Genomic DNA, 7,410 nt, shown 5'->3' on the forward strand with positions numbered 1-7,410 from the left:
AGCGAGTTTGGCCCTTTTGATGTTCTGACTCCAATTCCTTGGACATTTCATTGTAATATTTTACTTTGTCATCCCATGCTGCCTTTCAAAATCTTCTATTCAACTCTTTAGTACCTTGAATTCTTCCTTGTGCTTTGGATTGTCTGCACTCCAGGGTAATTTTGAGAGTCTCTTCTGACATCCATTTTGGTCTTCTCTTCCTCTTCTGTCTTTGCAATGACCGTTTGCACTCTTCCTGTATGATACCCTTGATATCCTCCCCAAACTCGTCTGGTCTTTGCTCATTAGTGTTCGAGGCCTCAAACCTGTTCCTGAGATGGTTCTGAAATTTTCTATACATTCCTTTAAAATACTATACTCTATCCTCCTGAGTTTCCCTTTCAAATCTTCTGTTCAGCTCTTTTAGTTAAACATGTTTTCCTTTTGTTTTGGCTTCTCAATGCTCCAGTGCCATTTTTAGAGTCTCTTCTGACATCTGTTTTGATTTTTTCTTTTTCATCTGTTTTTTGTAGTGGTTTTTTGCTTTCTTCATGGATGATATCATTGTTATCATCGCACAACTTAACTGGTCTTTGCTTATTGGTATTCAATACCTCAAACTTATTCCTAAAATTATTTTGAAATTCAGATTGATTCAAGATCATATCTTGGTTGTGTAGACTTATTTTCACTTTCTGCAGACTCAATTTGAACTTGTATGTGAGTAATTGATGATCTGATGCACAGTTTGCCTCTGGGCTAGTTTTGACTAATGATATTGAGCTTCTCCAATAATTTCTTCCACAAATGTAGCCAATCTGATTCCTATGTAGCCCATCACGTATAAAGTCATCATTTGTGTTTTTTAAAGGTATTTACAATGAATAAATCATTGTAAAAACAAAATTCAGTCATTCTATTCCAGTCTCATTTCTATCACCCAGCCCATATTTTCCAACTATTATTTTCTCCCAGAAACTGATACGTGGGATTTGGATTAAATTCTTCTAAGCATGATATAGAACTCAGGGAGAGAGACTAGCAACATTCTGAAGTGCAAGAAGTCACAGAAGTGACTTGTGGTCTAAGCGATCATATTAAAGGGTGTTGGAGGGTGGAGGTGTTGGACGGGATAGGACAAAATGCAAACAATGGTAATATTTAGGGAAAGGACAAGACACACTTGCAGGGCGAGGGTAGAGCATGTATGGTTATCTTTGTAAGAGGACGTGTCTTTCAATTGCTTCTCTCACTAAAACACTTGTTTCTCAGATATTGTTCTAAAAGTAAGCATCCAAATTAAGACAGCCTATGAAGAAGGATTGGCCATGTGCTTCTGAAATAGAATAGGCCTTAGAAAACCCTATGTACAATAGAGCACACATAGAGTAGAATAAAAGATATGACAACTGAGGCTGAGCCCTCAAATTTGGAAACACAAAGGAAGGAGGAACGGGGGTCAGCAGAAACTCATGACTGGACCATGGAATGTGAGAAGCTTGAATGTATAAAACCGGCATTGTTAAGAAAGAAATGGAACACATAAATATTAACATATTATGTAGTGGCAAAATGGCATGGGAAATTTTGAAACAGATGATCACTGAAGATGAAAATGTGAGGAAAAAATGGGGTTGCTTTCACAGTTAAAAAGGCCATTTCTAGATCCATCTTAAAATACAATGTTGTGAGTAACAGGATAATTTTCATATAAGGAATACCTGTTAATACTGTTGTCATTCAAATTTATGTAACAACAACCAGAACCAAAGAGGAGGAAATGCATGGATTCCAACAATTGTTGTATTTAGAAATTGACCGAACATGCAACCAAAATGCATCAATAATAATGGGTGACTTGAATGCAAAAATTTAGAACTACAAAGAAGGATCCATAATCAGAAAACATGAACATGATGACAGAATGAGGCTGGGGATAGAATGATAGAATAATAGAGTTCGGCACAATCATTTATTTATTCATAACAAATACTTATTATAAGAAACATAAACACAAGGTATACACATGGATTTCACCTGGTGATAGTCACATCTGTAGAAGGAATTTTTGGAGAAGTTCAATATCAGCATTTAAAATTAGGCCACGTGCTGACTGTGGAACAGACTATCAACTAGTTATATGCAAGTTCAAATAAAAGCTAAAGAAGGTAAAATCAAATCCACAGGATTCAAAATTTGACCTTGAGTCTGTACAACCTGAAATTGAAACCAACTCAGGAGTAGGTTTGAGGCTTTGACCACTAATGAACGAAGACAAGAGGAGCTGTGGGAGGATATCAAGAATATCACTCATGAAGAATGCAAAAGGTCATTACAAAGACAGGAGAAGAAAAGTCCAAAATGAATGTCAGAAGAGACTTTGAATATTGCACCAGAGCACCAAGAAGCCAAAGCAAAGGAAAGAAGTTAAGGTGCTGAACAGAAGATTTCAAAGAGCATCAGTGGAAGGCAAAGCAAAGTATTTTAATGAAATGTGCAAAGAATTGGAGCCTGAAAATCCAAAGGGCTGTACTCACTTGGCATTTCTTAAGCTGAAGGAACTAAAGAACAAATTTAAGCCCCAAGTTGCAATACTTAAGGATGCTATGGTAGAATACTGAATATTCCAGGAATTATTAAAAGAAGATGGAATGAATATACAGAGTCACTGTACCAAAAAGAATTAGCTGACAGAAGAACTTCAAGAACTAACGTATGATCACGAGGCAATGGTGATGAAGAAGAAGTGCAGGCTGTTCCAAAGGACTGGGCAAAAAGTAAAGTCCCAGAAATTGATAGAAGACAAATCAACATATTTCAACAAACAGTTGCTTCAATGAACGTACTCACAAAGTTGTGCCAAGAATCTGGAGGACAACTACATAGCCAAATGACTGGAAGATATCTATATTCTATTCCAAAGAAAAAAAAAAAGATCCAACAGAGTGTGGAAATTATCATACAATATTATTCAAATGACACTCAAGCAAAATTCTGCTGAAGATTATTCAGAAACCAATGGAACAATACATTGACAAAGAATTACCAGAAATTCAAGCTGGTTTTAGAAGAGGCCATGGTACTAGATATATTATTGTCAATGTCAGATCGATCTTGGGAGAAAGCAAAGAGTACCAGGGATACATTTATATATATTTCATTGACTATTAAAAAGCTTTTGACCTTGAGGAGAATGGGAATCCCAGAACACTTGATTGTGCTTATGTGGAACCTATACTTGGATCAGGAAGCAATCCTCAGACCAGAGCAGGGAAACACTTTATTGCTCAGAATTAGAAAGAGAGTGTATTAGGGATTCATCCTGTCTCTGCACTTTTACAATCTATATGCAGAAAAGATCATTTGGGAGTCTGGGTTTTTTTCAGGAGTAATGTGGCATGAGGATTGAAGGAAGACCAATAAACAACCTACATTATGCAGATGATGCAACCTTGCTTGCTGAAAGTGAGGAAAACCTAAAACACTTGCGGCAGAAGGTCACAGTCTGTAGTCTTTAATATGAATTGAAGCTCAAAATCAAAAAGACAAAGATTCTCACCACTGGGTCAATTGATAGCACAATGATGGATGGATGGGGAAGAGATTGAAATTTTTAACAGTTACAGCTTGCTCAACTCCACAATCAACATTCTTGCCACCAGTAGTCAGGGAATAAAAAATGAATTGAAATAGATAAATCTGATATCGGGAAACTTTCCAGAGTACTGAGAAAAAAAATTATGTCAGTCTAGAGACTAAGGTGCACTTGGTCTTCACAATTACTTGCTATACATAGAAAGCTGGATAATAACTAAGGATGACAGAAGGAAAATTTATACCTCTGATTTACAGTGCTGGAGAAGAGTCTTGAACAAACTGTGGACCACCAAGAAAACAAATAGGTCTGTCTTGAAGAGAGTGAAACAAAGTTTCATCTTGGAGGCTAAGTTTTTTTAAGTTCCCTTTCTGCTCAGAAGACTGGAGGTACAGCATAGGAAAGGAAGACCCTGGGTGAGAGGGATTGACACAGTTACTAGGGCAATTGGGGTAGGTCTGTAGGAATTAGTTAATTTGGTTCAAGACAGGGCAGGCTTTAGAACTATTGTATATAGGATCACTATGGGTCATAGGTGACTTAAAGGCACATAACAAAAACAACAGTGTTAAATTATGTAATAATCCTATAAATATATACAATTGAAAGCTTTTAAATAAATAAATGTTAGTTTTTAAAATTCATGAAGATTATCTCCAGGAAATTTTTCAAAGAAAAGTGTATTTTAATTGTTTAAATGATAGGATTTAAAGCAACTAAAAGCCTTTTATAAAAACATATGGTAAAATGAAAAATGGAGAGAAGGAATATATGTCTCATCTTGGTCTGACCCTTTAAATCCCCGTGTAATCTCTCTCATCCCTCATCTTCTAGCTACAAAATTCAAAGTGAGATTAAGAGACCCCTGAGGATAGGAAAATCCTTGTATAAATTGACCTCTATCTCTCAAACACCATGCTGTCATTTTGTTGCTAAACATACTATTTAGGTTAAGCAAAATACAAACTTTCATTTTATTAGTTTACTAAGATTTGAAAGTTCTAGTCTATAGTATTTAGGTTACCCTCACCAATACATTTTTTAGAGTAAATGTACTAATCATAGATCCCTTGTTAATACAAAGCTACAGTCAAGGTATCTCTTAGAAAATGCTATAATACATTGTGAAAACTCAATATTTTATTTTTATCTATTCTTTTTTTTATCTATTCTTAAAATAATAAAGTATCTTCTGTTTTGCTTATGTAGAGATTTATTGCTGTGTATGTACCTTTGAGTTGGAAGCAACTTATAGCTGGAATTTAAGCATGTTTTTAAAAGAGGTTTTTAAAAGCATGGCAAGAATTTGTCCACTGTTTTCTCTTGGAGCAACTGATAGATTCCAACTGTATGCCTTTGGAATTGCAGTGCAGCTTCTTATCAATAGGCCAGCAGGGCTTCTAATTTCTATTTTAAATAGATAGAAATGTTAATATTTTAATAAAACAAATGATTTAAAAATTCTCTTTAGTTGTATCATTGAATATTAGACCAGTTACAAGATACTAGCTAAATTCACGTAAACAAATAATCCATGATAGTATGTTATTGTTAGAAACAAATTATTCATATTATTGTCATGCCTTAGTTATGTCCATATTGCCCATATGAATTGGATTTAGGATTTCACAAAAAGCAGAATTCCTCTAAACTCACACAGAATATTTTTCCCGTTATTTTGATTTTCACAAGCCTCAGAATTATAGAACACATACATTAAGAAGTGTGACAATTTTTCACTTGTTCTGAAAAAGAAAAAAATGAAGTGTCCTAGAACTTAAAAAGGGACACCATTATTAATAACTGATAAATGAACCAGCATGGCTAGAAATGTTATGACCATATTTCAATATTAGGTTAGATAGAATTCAACTTAAGAATTAGACCAGAACCCAGGTTAGTTACAAAAAACTTTATTTCTCATTGCTCTTGAAGCAGAACCAATTGATGGTTAACCCTCCAGTGAGTTTCCAGAAGCTGTCTATCATATGAGAGGAGGAAGCTTATCTTTCTCTCACAGAGCAGTTAGTTGATTCAAACCACCTGCCTTTATGTTGTCAGCACAACTTCCGATCTGTTAGGAACTAGAGCTCCTAGAATTTAGAATGCATTTCCTTTGCTGATGATAGCTGAAATAACTTTGTCTCTTTGTACAGAATTTTGCCCTGAAAACAAAAGAAAACAAAACTTCCTCTTTCCCAAGTCTGTGTGCACTAAAATAGTAAATAAGCAGATTGTATTGATACACCAGCTTAAATTTCAACATCTACACTGGTGGAAATCTTGGTATATCCCCAAAGAGAAACTTATTTTAGAAGTAAGTTCTCATATCTGGGTATCAGGTATTATTGACACCATTAAGAATGGCACACAGCAAAAGAGAAGTTTCTAAACATAGATTATAAAAATATGTAAAGAGACTATGAAAACTTCTCTTTCATTATCATTACTAAAAAAATAATCAGCTTACTCACAAAAAAGGGGACCTTTGGTTGCATAGAGATAACAAGTTACACTGTAGTCCTGAAAGCATCACTTAGGATCCACCAACTTCACTGCAGCAGAAGGATCATCAATTTCCTCTCGCACGATTATCTGTCTCTGAAACCCCACTGGAGAGTCAGCTATGAGTATATACCAATGTGACTGTGCACAACAACAGCTCAAAAAGAAGCTCAAAGAAACTTCAAGTCTATAGGGAATTAAGAACAATATGAAAAAATAAGAATTTAAATTTTACCAAGAAATCAGTCAGTTAACATTCAAGAAATTTGATCATCAGATTATGAACAAGAATAGGTTAGATATGAAAAAATTCTAAATCTTAATTTTGAAATATTTCAAAATAAAATCACTGGAGTAAAAAATAAATAATTGATGGAATAAGTTATGGGGAAAAATAAAGACATTTTTGTGAATGCAGTACTGAGCTATAAAATAAGGAATAAAACAGAAATTTTGAAAATGTAGATGATAAAAAATTGCTTCCGGAGTTTTGCAAAGAAAGTAAGGGGGTGGGGGAGTAAGCATGATGAAATGTTCAAAGAAGTACTCCCTAATAATTTTTCTAAAATTTAAGAGATACTGAATTTAGAGTTAAGTAGCCCTACTGTATCCTAGGGGCTAATTAAAACTATATTAACTCATTGGAATTAAAATACAAATGAAAAAGCAAAAAAAAAAAACCAAACAAACCCAAAACACAATACTACTGGAAAGGGAGGACAAATTGCTTGAAAGCAGTTGAAAATTAGATTTATAAAAGTTATGTCATCAACAAAATAATGAGCAGACTGAAGAAAGATGTTGTTGTTGTTGTTTGTTATGTGCCATCGAGTTGTTTGCGACTCATAGCAACCCTATGTACAACAGCCCTAAACCCTGCTCTATCCTGTGCCAATCACACTACCTCTGACACACCCATCCTGATTACCCCAGTAACTGAATCAGTCCATCTCATAGAGGGTCTTCCCCTCTTGCACCGTCTCTCAACCCTCCCAAGCATGATGTCTCTCTGCAAGGTCCTGTCCCTCCTTGCAACATGCCCAAAGTATGTGAGATGAAGCCCCAGAATCCTTGCCTCCAAGGAGTAGCTTGGTTTAACCCTCTCCAGGATGAATCTGTTTGTTTTCTTGGTACATGAATCTGTTTGTTTTCATGGTACATTCAATACTCTTCTCCAGCACCACAGCTCAAAGGCATCAATTCTCCTTCTGTCCTCCCTAGTCATTGTCTACCTCCCTGATGCATAACAAGTGATTGCAAAGACCATGGCCTGTATCAGGCACACCTTGGTCTCCAGAGAGACACCGTTGCTCTTGAGTACTTTAGAGAGG

This window comes from Elephantulus edwardii, unplaced genomic scaffold (genome assembly GCF_000299155.1).
Source record: "Elephantulus edwardii isolate Elephantulus edwardi_28Jun2011 unplaced genomic scaffold, EleEdw1.0 scaffold00013, whole genome shotgun sequence".
Taxonomy (NCBI): Eukaryota; Metazoa; Chordata; class Mammalia; order Macroscelidea; family Macroscelididae; genus Elephantulus; species Elephantulus edwardii.